The sequence below is a fragment of the Momordica charantia genome (genome assembly GCF_013281855.1).
Source record: "Momordica charantia cultivar OHB3-1 chromosome 9 unlocalized genomic scaffold, Mcharantia_2.0 BLBB01000009.1, whole genome shotgun sequence".
In the NCBI taxonomy this organism is placed as follows: Eukaryota; Viridiplantae; Streptophyta; class Magnoliopsida; order Cucurbitales; family Cucurbitaceae; genus Momordica; species Momordica charantia.
Genome location: NW_028275167.1, coordinates 13,426,880 through 13,449,565, shown reverse-complemented (window position 1 = coordinate 13,449,565; position 22,686 = coordinate 13,426,880). Strand labels below are relative to the sequence as shown.

Here is a 22,686-nt window from a genome sequence, read left to right as displayed (position 1 = left end):
GTCATCTACGTATGTTAGAAATGATTGTGAGGGTACATGGATTAATAATAGTACATTAAACATCGGTATGTCATTTAGTGATTTATTTTACTATGTTTTTATGAGTTAATATATTAATTGTATGTTTTCTGTTTTGGTTGTAGAGCTTTTAAATGGGTGATTCTAATAGCAGTAGTGACAATGAAGTTGAGGTCAGAAAAGTTGCCCGTCGAGGCCCAACAACCATGCGTGAATTGGCTCACATAAGAAACTCTAATATAATGACATAGGTCAACTAGTTGGCGATAATGAATTTAAAATGCAAAGCTTTATTGGAGTTTGTGTTCGACAACAAATTCCAATCATTTACAATAATTGGAAAGAAGTTCCGCAAGAACTTAAAGATAAAATTTTCGATTGTGTAAAGGTAAGAAGTTTAGAATTTTTATTAAAGTAATAAACTTTTCTAGTTTATAATTTAATTTGTAATTATTTTGTGATTCTCATTACACAGATGTCATTTGTGGTGGACCCTAGGTCCAAACACAATATTTTTCAATCCGCATAAAAGAAGTTTCGAACCTTCAAGACAACGTTAACTAAAGAATACATTCGTCCGTTCAAAGACGACCCATTTTACTTGGAGACTCCTCCTGAAAAATATTCTCATATTGATAAAGAACATTGGGCTTCATTTTTTCATACAAGACTAAGTGAAGAGTGGGAGGTAACTACATTCTATCAATATATTTTTAAATAGTGTAACTATTTTAGTGATTGAATCAAATATCTTCTATTTTCCAGACACTTAGTACCCCTCGGAGAGAAAGGAGGGCCAAATGCATGTACAATCATCACATATCTCGCAAGGGATATGCAAATCTTTCAAAAGAATTAGTAAGTTACTATTTAGATTAAGTGTCTTACGATAATTAATATGTGTGCCAGTTAATAATACATATGCCCATATAGGAATTATCAGATGATCCTTCTAATCATGCAACTCTATGGAAAGAAGCACGAAAAGGAAAAAATAACGAATACTTTGATGTTGCCAAGAAAGAATGTGCTGCTCGAATTGTAAGTTTATATGTTTTTGTTTTTCTATTTCAATGAGATTTAGAAAGTGTGATATTTTGTGGTTAATATGATGATAAATATTTGTGATCGGATGACTTGGCTACAATACACAAGGGTGAAGATGTTTTAACTGAAGCATTGGCACCCCTGAACATAGAGGTCGTGTGAAGGGATTAGGTGAGTTTGTTTCACCATCCCTATATTTCAATGTTGCCAAAAGGAAGTCGAAACTGGGATTATAGCCTCAATACCAAGTCGAATTGAGGACTCAAAGGTCACAACCAAATAAATCCCCAACAAAAGTCAGTAATGTCTCAAAGAAAAAGGAGAAAGGGAAGGAAGTTGTCAATGCACCGACTAAAGTTTTTATCTCGGATGAAGAACCAGTAGTTTTTTACTACTGGCACTTACTTGTTTTTGACATGACACTTAGTTTTTTTGCGCATGACACTTAGCATTTTTCTTTTAAATTTTCTAAGGGAAAATCGTGTCACCTAGCTATTGGATCAGTGGAAAACATTGTTGCAGTAGGCACAATATTTGATGACGACGTTCAATGTCCAACAATTCATGGAGTGCCATTAGGTGTGGACAATGTGAGAGTCATGGTAGACATTGTCATTGGTGAAGATGCTACACTACCAATTCCTGTGAAGGGTGAGATAGAGACATTAAATCAAACCATTGGTAGCTTCGTGGCATGGCCTCGTAGACTAGTAATTTTAGATGAGGAGAAAAAGGTATGTCGTGTTCTAACTTGAGTGAGGTTTTAATTTTTCATTTGTTAAATGTTTGTAATTTTGTTTGTCAAAGGTTCATTCTCCTCGAACGTCGAAGCCAATAACACAATCATCTAAACATATTGATGTCCATATGACTATTAAACTCCTAAATCAATATGTCATATGTACGATGAACCACAAGGATGTAATTGGATTCAATATTGGTGATTACATATTTGGAAGAATAGAAGATCATTAGTTTAAGAGTTGACGACATCATGCAATACTGCGAAACATTCTACTCAAAGAAGTAAGATTGAAGAAAATTATAAGGGAATCATAAATACGTAAGTGCCTTGAACTCTTATAGTTGAAATTTTTATAATTATGTTATTCTAATGTTTCAAATTATTTAGATCATTGAAAATGTGGCAAGCCAAACATTCTACTCAAAAATCTCGCAGTACTAGAATTTGGAAACTTGTGAAGGTAAATTTGCATAACTCATAACAATGTCACAGTAAATCCTTTGTATAACTCATAATTTTGTTATTTTTCAAATTTTATATATGCAGTGTCCTCGACAACCAGGTTCTATCGAGTGTGGGTACTATTTGCAAAAGTATATACGAGAAATAGTGTGGAACCCTCATACTTCTATAACTGAACTTGTACGTATTATCATATACCTTTATGTGTTTATATATGATTTGTCCTTATATTAGTATTATCTTTCTTTTTTCTTTTTTTGTACTTTAATACAAAAAGTGCCTATCAACAAGAAGAAATCGTCGAAGTTCGAATAGAATGGGCATCTTTTGTTGGATGATTTGTGTAGTACCTATGGATTCATTAGTTGTGTTTATTTGATGTAAGTATTTGGTTCAAACTACTTTCTGTGTAGTACTTGATAGATTAGAAATACTTTGTCTTGTTTATAATATGTAGAAGTTTGAATGGTGTATATATGGTTCTGCATAACATATTAGTTTTGGATTATTATATAATTATTTGACTGATGATACTGAATGTGTTGGATTGTTTTGTTTATAATATATATAAGTATGGATTCTTATGTTGAATGTAGTTTTATACGAGGGACGGGCGATCACATTTGTTCTTGTGTGGAAGGGTGTTAATATAGAAGTGTTTGATTGTTGCTGAATATAATATATTATTGCTCTCCAAGTTTGTACTTACTCTTGATTATTTGTGTTTTTTGTTCAGTTTTTATAGAATAGGTTGGAAGGGAGAGATATATTGTTGGCTAGTTTTGAGTTATTCTAAAAGTGGAGAGGTTATGTTGAAATTTGTACTTTTGATTATTTGTGTTTTGAGTTTAAGGTTAGTTCTTGAGTTAAGTTTTAGAAGATCATGATGTTGAAATTAGTTTTACTTGCATATTAGTTTTTGAGTTTCAATAATATTGAGAATTATGTTGTGTGAATAGGTTGGAAGGAGATATATTGATTGGTTAGTTTTGAGTTATATTCTAAAGTGGAAGGTCATGATGAAATTTGTACTTACTCTTGATTTTTTGTGTTTTTTGTTAAGTTTTTATAGAATAGGTTGGACCGGAGAGATATATTGTTGGCTAGTTTTGAGTTATTCTAAAAGTGGAGAAGTTATGTTGAAATTTGTACTCTTGATTATTTGTGTTTCTGAGTCTAAGGTTAGTTCTTGAGTTAGGTTTTAGAACATCATGATGTTGAAATTTGTTTTACTGCCATATTAGTTTTTGAATTTCAGTAATATTGAGAATTATTTTGTGTGAATAGGTTGAAAGGAGATATATTGGTTGGTTAGTTTTGAGTTATATTCTAAAGTGGAGAGCTCATGATGAAATTTGTACTTACTATTGATTGTTTGTGTTCTTTGTTAATTTTTTATAGAATAGGTTAAAAGAGAGAGATATATTGTTGGCTAGTTTTGAGTTATTCTAAAAGTGGAGAGCTTATGTTGAAATTTGTACTTTTGATTATTTGTGTTTTGTGTATGAGATTAGTTTTTTAGTTAAGTTTTGGAATAGATATTGTTTTATAATGGACGACTGTGTTAAAAGTTTTAGTTGCATATTGAGATATATTATCATAGGTTTGAAAGAAATATATATAGTTGGTTAGCCACGTATGGGCAACCAACTATTTTTTTAATTAATTTATTCACAAAATAACGACGGTCAATGCCTGTCACGAAATATAATCATTCCATGACGCACATATCGATGTAGATACAATGACCCCTAAACAATGATGTACAATCAATGTCACACAAAAGATGACGAACATACGATGGTGTACAAACAATGACGCACATACAATGACAGACAAAAACCGCCATAAAAAAATTAACAAAAGAAGGACAGTGGTAAAGATGTTGGTTGTCGCCTGTCATGGTTACCATTTCATGACGGGCATGTCCATCATGGAAAAGACTATACATGACAGGCATTGTCTGACCTTAAAATGGTCCTTTCATGATGGGCATGTCCGGATGGAAAGAGAATATACATGACAGGCAATGCCCAACCTTAAAACTGTCTGACATGAAAGGGAAACAAGGACACTCGCATAGATGTCGGTCAGTGACCAACATGGTTACTATTTAATGATGGGCAATGCCCGTCATGAAAATGATAATTTGCTGTAGTGATTGTGGGGAAAGTTGGGAACGAAACTATTATTTTCAACAACTTGTCACCCCCAAACGGATGGACAAATCGAAGTCGTTAATAGGATCATGGTTACTCTACTTCGGTCGGTAATAGACAAAAATTTGAAAAATTGGGAAGAGTGCTTATCATTTGTGGAATTTGCATACAATCGAGCGATACATAACACTACTCATTGTTCGCCATTTGAGGTAGTATATGGTTTCAATTCTTTAACTCCACTTGATTTATGACCTATGCCACCTAACAAGTTTGCTAGACTTGAAGCCGAAAGCAATGTGGATCTTATGCGCTCCCTACACAAGGAAGTGAAGGAAAGGATCGAAAAGTATAACAACAAGGTCGGCTCAAGAGTTAATCAACACCGGAAGAACATAGTCTTTCAAAAGGGAGATTAGGTTTGGGCACATTTAAGGAAGGAACGGTTTCGAAATGAGAAAAGTTCCAAACTCAACCCTAGAGGAGACGGCTCGTTTGTAGTGATTGAGCGGATCAACAACAATGTATACAAGATCGATCTCCAAGGTAAGTATGATATTAGTGCCACTTTTAGTGTTGCTGACTTTAGCTCTTTTTGATGTATGTAAAGAACTTGATTCGAGGAGGAATCCTTTTCAAGAAGGAGGAGATGATGTGATCATAAAGCCACCAAGCTTACCACAAGGACCAATCACCCGAGCCTGAGCCAAAAAGCTTCAAGGAGCCATGGAAAAGTACGTGCAAAGCTATATTGATTCCATACAAGAAGAAGGAAATGAAGGCACCAAGATCCAGCATCGGTGTCTCATCAAAGTGCAAACAAGTGAGCAATCCATAGCACGAGTGTGCCTTGTCAAGCACATAGGACCGCCACATGCAAGCATCGCCAGGCGCACGCCCCTGCCTGTGCACATCCCTACCGCGCGCGCCTTGTCGCTAACCTCACAGCACGCCCCTGCTACGCACGCGTGCCGCTAACCTCACAAGTGCCCATGCCTGCGCGCGCTGCCGTCCGTCCACGCCTGTGCCAGCGCCCATGCTGCCTTCGTGCCAACGCTTGCCCCCAGCATCTTGTCGCCCATGCCGCTAGCACCCTCCCGCCTAGCGCCCATGCCGCCCATGCCATGCCACCCACGTCATGCCACCCACCAAGCGCTAGCGCCCCGCGCACGCCCCGTGCCAGCACCCCTGCCTCGCGCCCCGTGCTAGTGCCCCTATCTAGCGCCCACGCCAGCACCTTGCAGCGCCCGTGCTCATGCCATCATGCCAGCGCCAGCTAGCGCCATGCACACACACCTAGCATGCCGCCAAGCGCCCCCGCGTGCGGCGCACCTGTCCGCCCACTCCTCCCAATTAAGGAATATATCTCCTTATTATTTTTGGATTATTTGGGAGATTTGTTTTAGAATTTATTTTTGATTTATTGTTTTTATTTATCAAAATTAAATTTCATCTTTAGGCAAGTTTTAGACTTTTTAGGAATCTATCAATTTTATTTTTCTTTTTAATTTTGTTATTTTCCTTAAAAGGCCAATGACCTTGGCCTATAAATAAGCTTGTACCCCTCCATTGTAACACACCCTTGCATTATTGATGTTGAGTAGAATTGAGAGTATTTCTCACCCCTTGCCTCGTGCAAACCCTTCTCAAATTACGAATCCATTTGTGTGCTTGAACATAGGCCTTCCTATTTAAACCCCTCGGAGCATGCTTGTTTGATTGGTCAACAAACTCGTGGAGTGTTTTCGGTCTCGAGCATAGTGAGTCATCTGTCTGCTCAAGGTAACGACTGCAAAGGTAATCCCTCTAACCTTTGCCTTTCGGGTTGAACCAACTATACGATTGGATGCAAGTGGCTTGTGGCTCGAGTAGCTCAATACGCTTGGGTTGTCGCGTATCAAACTTGGAGACAAAGACATACATAATACCTGTGTGGCACCTACGTGGAGAGCACCAAGAAATTAGTATCAACAAAAATTATATACTATATGTTAAATCACAAAGTAAATCCCTATAGTTACCACATAATGTCAATTTAGTTCGATTTTTTAATTTATATTTAGTCCTATGATTTGGGGATAGCTTCAACTGGGTCCTTATGATTTAAAAATTTAAATTAATTCCCTAATATTTTGTCAAAACCTCACACATTATCTACAATATTGACCTATTTACATAGCAATATGTTGATGTTTTTTTTCCTTCCGACTGAAGCAATGAATTAATGTTTTATTTTGAACAGTTAACTAGATCAAAGTTTAAGATTGAGTGGAAAATAAAGAAAACATATTAATTTGGTAATATTTTGAAACCTTTAAAATCTTGAAATTATGTGTAAACTACAGGGATCAAATTTATAATTTAACGTATATTATATTAAAGGCATGTATAAAATAGGTGAATCTTTGCAGCACTGTAAAGAGGTTGGAGGTAAAAGCGGTGCTGGAAGGGCTGATTCATCTTCGATCGTGCGCGTCTTCTTACCTGGTTCGTGTGGAAGTTGATTTAGAGCAGGTCGCTAAGGTTCTACATGGAGATGATGAAGATTTAATGGAAATTTGGTGGATCGTTGAAGAAATCAAGTGTGTTTATGCAGGGATATGCACAACAGTGTATTTCAGATTGCAGCTCGAACTCGGCCTCCTGACCGATCTGAATATTGGGGCGGACTTGCACAAAAAGGTGAGCACTCCGACGATCAAGTCAGTATAGGTCGGACTCCCAGCTTAGTTCGAGGTCAGAAATCATCGTACCTGATCGTGGAGTGAGGTCCTCTACTTATGGGTGGTAGTCCCGCTAATCTCGCGACGGTTACACCAGGTAATCTCGGGAACGTCGGTTACACCCGGTAATCTCGGGACCGACGGTTACACCCGATAATCACGCCGCTGACAGTAGCTCACATCGGCCCCTACCGAGCTTCCCGATAGGTCGGACCTCGGCCAGGTTCACCTCGGCCCTTATACTTAGCATCTGTCAACGCTAGTGGTGGTGATCTCGGCGGTCCGAGCTGGGCATGACTCATGAGTCATCTTGGAGCACCAATAGGGGTCCTCCACGTGTCCAGGGTATTCTCTTCCCCAAACATTGGCCCCCTCTCTGTCGGGTCCGATCTCGACCTGGTAGAGAAGTTCATTCGACTTGCTTTGGACACGTGGGGACTTCCTACTCGTGGGAAAATATAACCGTTGCGGTAGATTTATCGTCGGAATATTCCAATATTCCGACGCTTCGGATCTTAGAGAGGATCCTAGCCACTCGTTGATTACACGTGTACGGTGGGGCAATTTCTCCGACAAGCTATAAATACCCCCAATCCTTCAGGTCATACCTTACGTTCCCTGAATTCTTGGAGTTCGATCTGAAGGTAGCTCAAACCCTTGGTAGGTCGGTCTCTTCTCTCACTTTCTCTTTCGAACGTAGTAGCCATGTCGTCCTCTTTTAGCAGCAACTTAGGATCCGATGAGGATTTAGCTCGTAGGTTAGAGTCCCAGCTCGAGGAGATAGAAAACTTTAGGTTCTCCGATGACGGGGAGGATAGTGATGTCTCCACCTCGGGTCAGGGTTTGGAATACCCATCTAGGATACCTGAGCACTACCTCGGATCCCTTCGTAGGGGTTCGCTATCCCTGAGAACATCCTCCTTAGGATTCCGGAGGAGGGGGAGAGAGCTGACAATTCTCCAGAGGGATGGGTCACTCTCTACTTCAAAATGTCTTAGTAGGCCTCAGACTTCCCCTTCACCCTTTCGTCCAAGAGTTTCTTTTCCGAATTGGGCTGGCTCCGGCTCAAGTGGCCCCTAATGGGTGGGGTGTCATTTTCACTTTGGCCATCCTTTTTTGGCTACGAGCTCGGGATAGTGAAGAGGCCGAGCTGTTGGACGTAGACCAGCTCGTCGCGTTCTTCGAAGCGAAAAGGATAGCTAAGAAGCCTGGTCGGTTCTATATGTGCACAAGGAAAGGCGCAGGAAGTATAGTTAAGGGGCCGACCTCCATCAAGAGATGGGTGAGGAAGTGGTTCTACGCTTCTGGGGAATGGCTTGCAAAGGACGAGTCAGGTCGTTCCTTCTTTCACGTTCCCACTAGGTTTGGGAACCTAGGTACGGAGTAGTTCTTACTTATTGTGATAACTTTTTTTTTTGTTATCCAGGTCTGACTCAAATTTTGTCTTTGTGCAGTTTCAATCCGACCAGTCCCCGAGCTTACACAAGCCTCCTTCGACACGCTGAAATATTACAATGAGCGTTTTCCGAGGGGTAGGAAGGTCGGAACCTTGGTGACCGACAAGCTGCTGCTTGAGTCCGGGCTGCTAGATTACAACCCCGCAGTTCGTCCCATTGTATCCTCAAGGCCGAACTCCGAACTTGGTACGCCGAGTTTGCTTCCCTCCTTTTTCCTCTAACCTTGTGTTGACCCCTGTTTTTATTTTACAGCCATGGTTTGCGCATTTGCAAGCAACGTGAAGCGCAAGTCCAAGGGCCGAGCCCATGCTTTCGAGGCCGCCCAGAGTTCGAAACCTGCCACCCCTGCTGTGGTAGGGCCAGCCTCGGAAGATCCAGCCCCAGTGATCGAGCTGGAGTATTCTAGGGGTCCTTCGAGGGAGAAGCGCCCCAGGAATCAGACCGAGGCGGTGGACGTCTCGCCCTTGGGCGAGGAAGTGAGGGAGGAAGTCCCTCTGAAGTGATGGAGGAAGAAGAAGAAGACCACCTCCCGCTTGGAGGTTGGAGCTCGTGGGGTCTTGCCTGCGAGCTTCGCAGATCGGGTGGACGATCCTGAGACCAGGATAGGCGGGACGTCTGATGTGACGGCACAGTTCAGAGTTTAGCCGTCAAGTTCTGGGGTGAGGGACTAGGTGTCCCGCATCTCGGCCGCAAGTTTGGACCGCTGCCTAAGGAGGGCGTCCAAATTTGTAAGTGACCCAGGGTCCATTCTGCATAGGACCATCGACTACGCCGCGGAGGTAAGATTGGTGTTTTTGCTCAATTTACCTAACAGGTAGCTCGGTCTAACTTCTTATTTGTACCTTTTCTCAGGCGTTCGTTGCTTCCATTCAATCGGCTCTGGCCGTGAAGGCCGAGCTGGATGGCAGGGAAGTTCTGGCAGCGAGGGAGAAAGAGGAGTTCTCTGCTGCCTTGGAGGCTGCTTCCTCCACCATGAAGGATGAGCTACTGAAGGCTCACTCCGAGGTGGAAATTTTAAAGGCCGATGTGGAGACCAAGGCCGAGCTGCTGAAGAAGGAAGAACACAAACGCAAGGCCCAGCTCCGAACTGCCCCCGTTATCACCAAGGGCTTGGAGAAGGAGAAGTTCCAACTCCTCAAGGAGAAGGACGACATGCTCCAGGCGCTTGAAGCGAAGGAGGAGGAGCTGAAGCATGCGACTGCCGAGCTGGAGACGGTGAAGGAGCGTCTCAGCAATGAAGCCTTATTGGAGGAATCAAGTTTCTCATGAAGGGCATTGCTTCCGACATGTCTGACCTTCAGATCGATCTCGGTGGTCTGAAGAAGAGGTACGCTGAGCAGTGGGCGTCTGGGCCTAGCGACACCCCTGACCCCCAAGCGTTGGTGGACAAGTACGCCAGAGATCTGGACTCTGACTACTCCGACCTCGAAGAGGATCAGGTCGGCACCACTCAAGAGGGCGCTCCTCAAGCAGGCTCTTAGGCGACCACCCTTCAAGAGGCTTTTCGCTGTCTTTCTTCTCTTCTCTTTTGTTTTTTGTTTGTAAGTGTCAGGGCAGAGCTGCAAGGTCTATAAGCCTTGGCTCTGCTCTCCATTCAATAAAGAAGCTCCCATTTGTTTTTACTTTGTTGTTGGCAACATCTTTCCTTTCATTGCTTTTTCTTTGAACTGCAGCCAATGTTACCTCGCACCTCTAACTTTTGAGGTCGCGCCTTCAATTAAAATAATTTGAAAGTTTGAACTTGAATCTCTGTCTAGCATTCAATGCATTGCACCAACTCTGGATTTTTTAACATCGCACCCTTAACTTAAAAACGTTAAAAGGCTAAAATCCTAAGTCCGTAGCTGTTCTTCATATCGTAGATCGTACCCTCAGGTTCAGAGGCTTGATCATTTTGAACTTTTCACATCGCCCCTTTACCTTGAAGGTTTGAATTTTAAGTTCATCAGTGGTTTTGGCATCGCACCTCGTACCCTTAGGTTTTGGAGGATTGAATTTTAACCGACTGCTGGAATGTGATCGCGTGGGAGTCCGTGGCCCCCATTTAATTTCTGGTCGAACTCGGAATCATGAAATTAAATCATCACGTTTATTCCGATCATAATTCTTTCGAAACAGTTTTTTACAGATCCATTGAAAACCCTTTTGGCATTTCAGGGATAATAACACTTCAGGTGCTCCGCGTTCCACGGGTGCGCGAGGACGTCTCCTTTCAGATCGGCCAATACGTACGTCCCAGGTCGGACTATGCCCTTGACCTCAAACGGGCCGTCCCAGGTCGGATCAAGGGCACCCACATGGATTTGGACCCTCCTTAAGACCAGATGTCCGACTTGAAAGGTCCGAGGTCGAACGCGGGCGTTGTAATGCCTGGCCATTCTGCCTTGATATTCCGCCAGGCGTAGCTGGGCCATTGCTCTTCTTTCTTCCAACAAGTCGAAGTTGAGGAGCAGCTCTTCCTCATTTGCCGTAGGCTCGTAATGCTCTACTCTGTCGGATGGCATGCCGATCTCAACCAGGACTACAGCTTCGGAGCCGAAGGCCAGGGAGAACGGGGTCTCACCCGTCGATTCTCTTTGGGTGGTACGGTACGACCATAGAACCTCTGGTAGCTCCTCGGCCCACCTGCCTTTCTTGGAGTCCAGTCTAAGTTTGATGCCTCGCTTGATGATCTTATTGACTGCCTCCACCAGCCCATTTGCTTGCGGATGTGCGGGGGACGAGCTAAGGTGACTTATGCCAAGCTTGCTGCAAAAGTCTTTGAACTTGGCGTTGTCAAACTGCTTCCCATTGTCTGTCACAATGGCCTGCGGTATGCCAAACCGACATATGATATTTGTCCATACGAAGGACGTGACTCTGGATTCCGTTATGTGGGAGAGCGCCTCGGCCTCGGCCCACTTTGTGAAGTAATCCACAGCAACCACAGCAAACTTGGTCTGGCCCTTGCCCAAAGGGAAAGGACCAATGATATCTACCCCCCACTGCGCGAATGGCCAAGGGGCCGAGATGGGGGTGAGCAGCTCGGGAGGTTGGTCGATGATGGTTCCGTAGCGTTGGCAATTGTCGCAAGTTCTTACGAACTTCTTGGCGTCCCGGCTGAGGGTCGGCCAATAGTATCCTTGTCGGATCACTTTAGCTAATAGCGACCGGGCGCCTGAGTGATTGCCGCACACTTTTTCGTGGATTTCTCTGAGGACGTACAGGCCCTCTTCAGGGGTTAGGCATCTCAATAGATGCAGGGAAAAGCCGCGTCGGTACAATGCTCCACCTCAGACCACGAATCGAGCTGCTCGCCTTGCCAACTTTCTGCGCTCCTTGGGGTCTTGTGGTGAGTTGCCCCTAATGAAGTCCGCAATCGGGTCCATCCATGAGGACTCTGGAGCGCCGATCTCCATCAGATCTGGCACTGAGATCGAAGGATTATCTAAGATCTCGACGGGGACCGACCTGGCCAGGTCGGTCTCGTACGCCGATGCTAACTTGGCCAAGGCGTCAGCATTAGAATTTTCTGCTCGGGGAACCCAGCTTACTTCGTAAGTTCGAAACTGGGCGAGGTACGATCTAACCTTGCCCAAATACTTCTCCATTCGGGAGTCTTTGGCTTGGTACTCTTCCTTGATCTGGCTCACAACCAGCTGGGAGTCGCTGAAGACCTTAACACAAGAGGCCCCCAATGCTCTAGTGATTCGTAGGCCGGCAATACATGCTTCATACTCAGCCTCGTTGTTAGAAGTCCGGAAGCCGAACCGCAAGGCATACTCAAATCGCTCGCCTCCTGGTCCGAGCAAGAGGACCCCGGCCCCGCACCCCTTCTCATTGGAGGATCCGTCGACATAGATTGTCCACGGTAGTCGGACTCGCCAGCTAGGAAGGTGGTGTGAGCTCGGCTATGAAATCTGCCGCCGCTTGTCCTTTCAACGCAGTTCTGAGTTCGAACTGGATGTCGTACTCACTGAGCTCCATTGCCCACTTCATCAGGCGTCCAGAAGATTTTGGCTTATGGAAGATGTTTTTTAGGGGCAAGTTAGTGAGCACCACCACAGTATGGGCTTGGAAGTATGGTCTAAGCCGTCGGGCCGAGGTGACTAAAGCGAGAGCCAACTTTTCCATCTGAGGGTATCTCGTCTCGGCTTCGGTCATAGCCTTGCTTGTGTAGTAGACCGGGTTTTGCCGCGCTTCCTCTTGCCTGATTAGGGCCGAGCTGACGGCACTGTCAGACACTGCTAAGTACAATTGGAGCTTGTCCCCCGGCATGGGCTTGGCGAGCAAAGGTGCCGAACAGAGGTAGCTCTTCAATTGCTGAAATACTGTTCGCACTCCGCTGTCCATTCAAACGGCCCTTTCTTTCGTAGGACTTTGAAGAAAGGAAGGCACTTGTCTGTCGATCTTGAAACAAACCGGTTCAGAGCCGCAATCCTGCCATTGAGGCACTGAAGCTGCTTCAGCGTCTTAGGTGCCTCCATCTCGATCACGGCTTTAATCTTTTCGGGGTTGGCCTCGATTCCCCGGTTGTTCACCATGAAGCCAAGGAATTTTCCCGAAGAGACTCCAAAGGCACATTTAGCTGGGTTGAGCTTCATTTGATATGTCCTCAGAACCTCGTAGGCTTCGGTCAGATCGGAGAGATGCGACTTAGACTGCTTGCTCTTGACAAGCATGTCGTCCACATACACTTTCATATTTCAACCGATCTGCTTGGCGAACATTTTGTTCACCATTCTCTGGCAGGTCGCTCCTGCGTTCTTTAACCCGAAGGGCATGACCTTGTAACAGTACAGACCCTGGTCTGTTATAAATGCGATATGACCTTGATCTGGGACATGCATCTTGATTTGGTTGTATCCAGAGTAGGCGTCCATGAAGGTGAGTAGTTCGTGACAGGCTGTGGCGTCCACGAGCTGATCAATCCTTGGCAGTGGGAAGCAATCTTTCGGGCATGCCTTATTTAAGTTCGTAAAATCTACGCACATTCTCCACTTTCCGTTAGATTTTTTAAATAATACAACATTGGATAGCCACTCGGGATACAAAATTTCTCTTGTGTATTCAGCTTTCAAAAGTTTGCTATCTTCCTCAACAATTACATCACTCCGCTCCTTGTTTATAGGTCTTCTTTTTTGCTTTACAGGTCGGAATGACGGATCTATGCTGAGGCGATGCGTCATAATTTTCGGGTCAATGCCAGGTATGTCCTCATGGGACCACGCAAAGACATCCGAGTTGGATTTGGGGAAGTGGATTAGCTCCTCTCTGTCGGTGGCCCCCAGCTTGGTTCCTATGCTTACTTGCTTCTTGGGACTAAGCAGAGGAACAAGCTCGAGCTCCTCAGTGGGTGCGGCAAACTCCCTCCTCGGCAGGTCGGCCTTGAACTCGAACGTCCCATCCCTACTGGCGAGAGTTTCAAGGGCGCAGACCGATGAGCCTTTGAGTGCGGAGGCATAGCATTCCCTTGAAGCGGTCTGTTCTCCTCGGACCGTGCCCACGCCATTGGTGGTGGAATACTTCAAAACTTGATGAAGTGTCAAAAGGATGGCCTGAAATGAGTGGATGATGGGTCTATCAAAGATGGCGTTATAGGCCGACTTACCGTCAATCACCACGAACTCGGTCATTTGGGTGACCCGAGTTTGGTCCTGCCCAAGCGTGACCGGTAAGTCGATGCAACCCTCTGGGATGACCGATTCTCCAGAGAACCCAACCAGCGGTGTCGGGCTTTTCTTCAATTGTGACCTCGTCCATCCCAGGGCGAGGTAGGTCGGTAAGGACAGGATGTTAGCAGATGCGCCTCCGTCTACCAGCACCCTCCTGACCACCACATGATCAATCAAGGGAGCGATCACAAGTGCACCATTGTGGGGCAGGTAGACCTCCTTCAAGTCTGCACCGTCGAAGGTGATTGAGCAGGTCGGCCTCTGCTCCCTGATGACGCACACCTCGCGCCTGGCTGCACGAGCTAACTCCTTTCTTTTATGTCCGGACTGACCCCCGCTTGGCCCTCCGAAAATGGTATTGATGACCGCAGGTTGGTCAGTGCACCGGGGCGGCGTCCTCGAACGCTTCCGCTCTTCCTTTTTCTCTGCCGAGCTGGTCCTGGGCTTTCCCACAAATTTCTTGAAGTAGCCATCTTGAATTAGATCCTCAATTTGGCGCTTCAACTCCCAGCAGTCCGACGTGTTATGGCCGTGCTCCCGATGGAAGCGACAATACTTGTCCTTGCTGCGCCTCTCCGAAGCTCCCCGAAGCTTCTCAGAACGTTTGAGTAGTTTTTCCATTCCAGACTCCTCGATGTTCGTTAGGATCTCGGAAATTGGAATCGTGGTCGGGGTGAAGCGTTCGTAAGGTCGGCTCCTGGTAGGTCCATTCTCCGCCCTCCGATACTCAGCTCGGCCGCTGGAAAAGGATCCCTTGTCCTTGGACTTTGGATCTGCCCTCTCTATATCTTTTCCACTTCTGCCTCGGCCGATCTTTCGTTCTGGTCGGCCGGTTTTAGTTCGGAGGAGCTCCTGTCCATCGATGACTTTCTTCGCCTTCTGAAGCACCTCGGCGAAGGTGGCCAGGGCCTCCTCTCCAAGTTTCACCGTGAGGGCCTCGTCGGCTAGACCGGTGAGAAAATAGCACATGGCCGAGTCATCGGAGCAGTGTGCGACCTTCAACTGCTCCTCTTGGAATCTGGTGACATATTCTCGCAGCGTCTCACCCTCCTTCTGCCTGATGGTGGCGAGATGAGTCGCTGTCTTTTTGTCATAATGCCGAGAAGAGAGCTGGGCGAGGAACTCCCTTCTCAGCTGAGAGTAGGTCGAGATCAACCTGGCTGGCAGTCTTCGATACCACAATCGCGCGCTACCAGTAAGCGCAATCTGAAAGGAGCGGCATTTGATTGCATCTGATGCCGCTTGGAAATCCATGAGGCCTTAAAAGACCTCAACATAATCCTTGGGGTCTTTCGACCCATCATAAGGTTTCACGGTAGGAGCTTTGAACATCGGAGGGATCGGTGCTTCCAAAACGTCCGAGGTGAAGAGCGATTATCCCAAGTCGCCATCGTTCAGTGGACCTTCTTTCTGCTCACATTTGGCCTTTAAGGCCTCCACCTGAGCGTCGAGCTGGCCCCTCAGCTGGTCGAACTCCTCCCTTGTAATCACTCCTGCAGGAGTTACTGGGTTGTGAGAGGATTCAGCCTGCTGGTTGAAGCTCCTGTGTGTGCGGGATGGTGACTATTCTTTTCGGAGAGATGAGCCTCTCTTTCTGTTGAGGTGTTCACGGAGGTCTCCTCACTGGCGAGTGTGTCTCTCGCTCTCGTTGTTTTCGGGATGTTCCTCCTCGACTGGGCCGAGGTAGGAACCCCTTTGCTCCCGTCATTCGATTTTCAGATCGGGACCCTGCGCCTGTAGCTATTATCATCTCGTTATACATTTCCTCCATGGACCGCATTTGTATGCGCATTGCCTCCATTTCTCTCTAGAGTGCGTCAATGTTCTCACTTGGTGGAGCCGGGGCTGGACCCCGGGCGCCCTTCTTAGAGATCCCACCTCGGCCACGGGTGGCCTTGGATGTCCTTGGGTGCGCAGGTGGTAGGACAGGCGCGGTGATTCGTGCCGACCTGCGGAGGGGATCTGTTGCTAGGTCGTCATGACCTTGCCCCTCTACCATTGCTGCTCCGACCTCCCTCTGGTGGGCATCGCTGGCAGCTACAGTCCTTCGATCTGCCGTATTGGTCGAGTTTGCTGGTTGAACCATTTTCGCTCGCGTATTGGTTTAAAAGGATTGGGGTGACTTAGATTGTGGTTCCCACAGACGGCGCCAAATGTTTATGCAAGGATATGCACAACAGTGTATTTCAGATTGCAGCTTGAACTCGGCCTCTGGACCGATCTGAATACTGCGGCGGACCTGCACAAAAAGGTGAGCACTCCGACGATCAAGTCAGTATAGGTCGGACTCCCAGCTTAGTTCGAGGTCAGAAATCATCGTACCTGATCGTGGAGTGAGGTCCTCTACTTATGAGTGGTAGTCCCGCTAATCTCGCGACGGTTACACCGGGTAATCTCGGGACCGTCTGTTACACCCGATAATCTCGGGACCGACGGTTACACCCGATAATCACGCCGCTGACAGTAACTCACATCAGCCCCTACCGAGCTTCCCACTAGGTCGGACCTCGGCCAGGTTCACCTCGGCCCTCATACTTAGCATCTATCAACGCTAGTGGTGGTGATCTCGACGGTCCGAGCTGGGCATGACTCATGAGTCATCTTGGAGCACCAATAGGGGTCCTCCACGTGTCCAGGGTGTTCTCTTCCTCAAACAAAGTGGATGGAAGATTTTTGTGGGATAATTTCCTTTGCGAAAGTGAATAGGAGAGCGAATTTTTGTGCTCATACACTTGCGAGGAGAGCTCAGAGAAAGGAAAGTGAGACTTGAGAAAGTTGTATCCCCAGTTGGCTGACTTGTCTGGCCAATCCCGACCTTCTTTAGTTCTTTTAATTGTTTTACTTCTAAAAAAAAACCACGTATAGAAGGGTTGACCTTAGGCCTATGTTGTTTCTAAGCTGCCCGTGAAGTGAATTTTAAAAAAAGTACTGTCTAGCTCCAAACTAATAATTGTCCATTTCAGCGTAACTTCAATAACTTATTAAGATACTTATCTTCGACTAAATAATCGTGAGTTGAATCTCGATCTCCATATGTTGTAAAAAAAATTATAAAATAAATTATTAATGTCTTAACCAAAAAATTATGCAACAACTTATTCTCAGCAGGTTAAGGTTTGCAAATGTATAATATCTAAAAATATGATTTTAAAAATAGGACTTATAATTTATTTATTTACGTTTTAATATACAACAGTAGGTATACACTTAAAAAATTAAGTAGTTGCTTAAAATTAAACTCTAGCTTAAAAATAGTTGGTTCATAATTAAGCTCTTTGGTGCAGCAAAAGGGAAGAAGACAAGAATAATATATTCTCATTGTCCCACGGTTCACAAATTAATATTAATTGCAATTCGTGAATATTAGTTTGTATTTGAAAACTCTAATAAATATTATTTAATAAAAAAAGCTAAAGGTTGCAACCAAGTAATTTAACATGATCGCCAAAGTGAGTATAGCTCAATGATAATTGACATATATTTCCAACAAGAGGTTGTGAGTTCGATGTCTCACCTCACATGTTGTACTCAAACATTAGTATCACACGTGACACCGTATCAAATAAATGAGTTTATGTGCACAAAATTATGAACCTTTGAAGATTGGAAAAGCTCTCTAAACCGTACAAACCTCGGTCCAGTTTGCATCTCTTTTATTCACGGTATTAAATTTTTCGTCCATATTTTTTTATATGGTCATGGATTCCATATCGACATGAGAGGTGAAACGACATTTTCAAAAAATATTTGACAAAATATAAAAAAATATAACAAATATCACTGATATGGATATGATATTAGTCATGTTTAACTTATTTCAAATCATGTGAAATGTTTATTTGGTAATTCAAATATTTGTTATAAATTTTTTATTTTTATAATTTCTAAAAAGATCTATTGTCATTGACATTTTATCGATAATTACATAAAATCGAGAACTCAATATTGTCCATGAAAATAGTTTTAGTAGCCAACTTGAATCTAGCTTAACTAGTTAAGACATATATTGTCGATCAAAAGATTGGAAAGTTCGAATTTCTATTTATACTAAAATAAAAAATACTCATAGATCAGAAGAATGTTTGCGATTTGTCAACATATATAATAACAGACCTTTTTAAAAGAAGACTATTAAGTCGAGGAGGTAAATTGATTTTTACTAATTTAAATTTAGATGTTTGTTGATGTTGAATTATGATCAAGCTAACGTCGGCCACGTGGCACGTAGGCTATAAAAATGGAAGCCTCCCGTAGACGAGTTACTTGTTAGATTGAATTCAACACTACTCAACCCTTGTGTGACTATCTAATGCACTCCTACGCTTAAAGTTAATATTCAAGTAAGAAGAGGTAAGTAGGAGAGAAGATTTTTGGTGCAAGAATTTTCTTACTTTTTTTGAGAAGGTTTTTACTCCTCTGTTTATAGGGAGGCGGTATGAGGAGACGTGTGCTACAAAAAATCTAGGCTGTATCATTAGGATGAGGATGCTTCAGCGACTTTAAGGATGCTTTGTCATGCATGATCGTACTCCCGAGTCCCCTTGAACGTCAACAGCTACAACGCGAGAGAACTCTGTCTGAGAAAAGTGGACGAGTGAACTCCTCGTCCTAAGACACGTAGACTCTTCTCCTTAGCTTACTAAGTCCAGATTCAGCCTTGGCTCCTCATGACGTATGGAGAGCGATCCACGTGTCTTCGTTAGATTTTACTCATAATAATTTTAATTTGATGAAAATAAAAAATTTAAAGTTTCAATTCAACTATTTGAGTTTAGTAATAAAACAAGGAAGTTTAAATATTATTTTTGACTCATACTTTTAGCTTTGACTCATTTTATTCTATATACTTTTAAAACATTCATTTTACCAATGACTTTTATTCATTTTGGTCTTTGTATTTTCAAAACATTCATTCTTCAAATGTGTCATAAATTCGAATTAAAGAGTTTTCATTGTATATAAAATTTTTGGTTTATAAATAAGGAACAAAATTGGTAAAAAACAAATTAACAAAATTTGAAAATACAGAGACCAAAATAACTAAAGTTAAAATAGACATTGAATTTTATATAATTATATCATAGAAATTAATTAATTAAAAAAACATACCTAATGTTATATCAAAGTGTAAAAAATAAGAAGTAATAATAATTTCTTTAAATTTTGTTATTTTCACCTACAATCACAAAATACACAAGTAACATACATACACAAACTACTCTCATTAATTTCAATGAAAACAAACTTTGCACAAAATTAATTTTGTTAAATAAAAAAAAATTAAACATGGAATAACTCTACAAAAACTTACGCTCTCAAAAAAAAAAAAAACAAAGAAAAAGGAAAGCCTCTACAAAAACTTACCACTTTCGACAGAAAATACTAACTCTTATGTCATTTCTTTTTTCCTTGAAATTCTAGTAATTTGGTATTAGACATTAAATTTACAACTCATTGAACACACATGGAATACGGAGGTGTGTCACGAGATGCGAGTTTTTCTCTCTTTTTGAGAGGGTTCCTGGTTTTTCTAGGGTGGTAGGTTCTTGACGGCACGACTTCATGGAAAAACTTCTGGCAAAGTGGGATTCTCTATCCCTCCTAGAAGAGGAGGGTACTGCAATTAGTGCTGAGGATAGTTCTGAACTGATGTCAGATGAGAATGTTGGCCTGTGCGTTGTTGGCAAACTTTGTCTCAATAAAAAGATTATTGTGGAGACTTTTCGATCAGTTATGTGTAATGTATGGAAGGTACAGAATGGTACTAGGATTGAGCCGGCCGATTTTAATTTGTATGCAATTCAATTTCAGACGTTGTCAGAGAATAAGCGGATCTTGGGGTCTGGTCCCTGGTCGTTTGAGAATCGGTTACTTGTTCTCCAGTCCCTTGGGGTGGAGGAGCGGCCCTTGAATATGGTTTTTACACATGAGGCTTTTTGGTTACAAATACACAATGTTCCTTTTAATGGTATGTTGAAAGCTATGGCCTTGAAATTGAGAGCATCTGTGGGTGAGGTGATTGAGGTTGATTGTGGAGTTAATGACAGTTGGACGGGGCATTTTCTTCGTATCCGAATTCGATTGGACATCACGAAGCCCCTCCAACGTGGTGTCAAAATCAAGCAGAGAGGTGGGGTAGAGGATTGGTGCCCGGTTCAGTATGAGAGGCTTCCAGATTTTTGTTTTAATTGTGGTGTGATCGGTCATTCGCGCAGAGAGTATGAAAAACCTCTGGTACAGGGGTTGGTGGAGGTTGAGCAATATGGAGGGTGGTTGCCTGCGGTTGCAGGGAGAAACCCGGGTTTTGCGGACCGGTCGAGGGATGTGAGCGATCATACTTTCCGAGGTGTTGGAGATCATCGGCGCAGTGCTAGTAGGCGTGTTCCGAATACGAGGATTGTGGATGATGATAATCGGGGGCCTGGATGCCCGTCGACGGTGGGAGAGCCTGTCAAAGGCGGTTCAGCGATGAGGGGAGCCGGCGACCCGGTAATGGTTTCTACGTGTGTGGGTTTCGGCGGATCCTCTTCAGTAACGGGGTTCCCGAATGAAGGGTTTTTGGTTGATGATTCTATGTTGCACCGACATGATTGCAAGGAGGATTCTCCTACTTGTGTGGAGGATAGGGTGATGTCGGTTGGAATTCGTGGCCAGAATTCTTTGGAGTCTAAGGGGAAATAGGTGGTGATAGATGTTTGCCCAAAGCTGGAAGGGCATTTCTTCCAAACTAGTAATGTTGGTGGGCCTACTATTGGGACTAGTGTAGGGGTTCCGATAAAGCATGATTCCAGTGCTAAATCTTTGGGCTGGAGACGCTTGGATCGTATGGATCAGACACTTGATTCTGGAGTGGTGGCACCTGCTTTGTTGCCATTGGGCAAATGCAAAGGAGCTGTGTGTGCTCAGGTTACTGATCGGGTCTCTAAACAGAGTAGGGATAGTACTATTACGACGGATGTTTCGGTGACGACGATATCAACGACGGTGGCTGGGGACCAACCCCGCCCGAGATTATGAATCTTGTCTTCTGGAATGTGCGGGGGGTGGGGTCCCCTCGTACATTCCAAAGCCTGACCCAATTGGTTTAGGCCAAAAAACCCATTGTTTTCTTCCTCTCTGAAACTATGGCAACTAAGGCCCGGATCGATGCTTTACGACGACGGCTTCGCTTCACATCCGTTTTTTATGTTGAGTGTCGGGGGAAAAGTAGTGATTTGGCATTATTTTGGTAGGATGGATTGCGCTTTCAGTTGATTTCTTACTCACAATATCATATTGACGGGTGGGTGCACCTTGAAGGGGTTCGGTGGCATCTTACTGGTGTCTATGGCAGTCTGCATTCTTCTTCCAAGTGTCATGTTTGGGAGCTACTGAAGGGGATGAGGGGAAGTGATGGGAGCCCATGGGTGGTAGGTGGTGATTTTAATGAGATCTTGCGAGGAAATGAAAAAGTAGGGGGACGTGATCGGCCTGTCCAGCAAATGCGAGATTTCCAGGAGATGCTTGATGTTTGTAACCTTATAGATTTGGGGTTCAAGGGGGTTTTTCATACTTGGTTTCGAAGACGGCAGGGTGATGGTTCGGTTTTTGAGCGGCTAGACATAATCCTTTGTAATCCGGCGTGGCGTGAGGTGTACCAGTCATGTATGGTCTTTCATTTGGACTACTATTTTTCTGATCATAGACCATTATTATTGGATGTCCTTGGGGTGGCTCGACGAAATAGTCCTACCCGAAGATGACCCTTTCGTTTTGAAGAAGTCTGGTTGGAGGATCGAGCTTGTGCAGATCTGGTGACGGAGGCTTGGGGGGCTGATTCTGGTATGATGTCACTACTGTTGCTCAAACAGAAGTCTGAGAGTTGTGCCTGTGCCCTTGCGCTTTGGGGGCGGAAGAGGACTGGATGTTATAAACATAAAATTCAGGAAGCAGAAGTTGGCCTTCCTCGTACTATTGAACGCTTACAGGGAGGTGGTGGTTCACAGGAGGTTGTTGTAGCAGAGCTTAAGGAAGAAATTTATTGGAAACAGAGATCAAGAGAGACCTGGCTCAAGGCTGGGGATCATAATACTCGATGGTTCCATAATCAAGCCTCGTTTAGGAGGCGGAAAAATGAAATCAAGGGTCGTGAAGACTCTGCTGGTTCCTGGCACAGTTGTCCAAAACAGATGACAGATATCATTTCGGCCTATTTTTCTGATCTGTTTACTGCGTCATTGTCGAGTGCTGGGATTTGTCGGGATGTTTTGGGGGAGATTTGTGTGGTGGTTACTCATCGGCAAAATCAGCTGCTTTTAAAGCGGTTCAGTCATGAAGAGGTGGAATTGGCTTTCCGTCAGATTGCGCCCATAAGGCTCCTGGGCCTGATGGCTTCTCCGGAGCTTTCTATAGATCTTTTTGGGATGTGGTGGGGCTGGATGT

The 22,686-nt window shown here is 44.1% G+C and overlaps 1 pseudogene; it reads left to right on the top strand.

Moving 5' to 3' along the window:
- Positions 1-152: 152 nt before the first annotated feature.
- On the top strand, positions 153-2,095 carry LOC148209016 (uncharacterized; annotated as a pseudogene).
- The last annotated feature ends 20,591 nt before the right edge of the window (positions 2,096-22,686 follow it).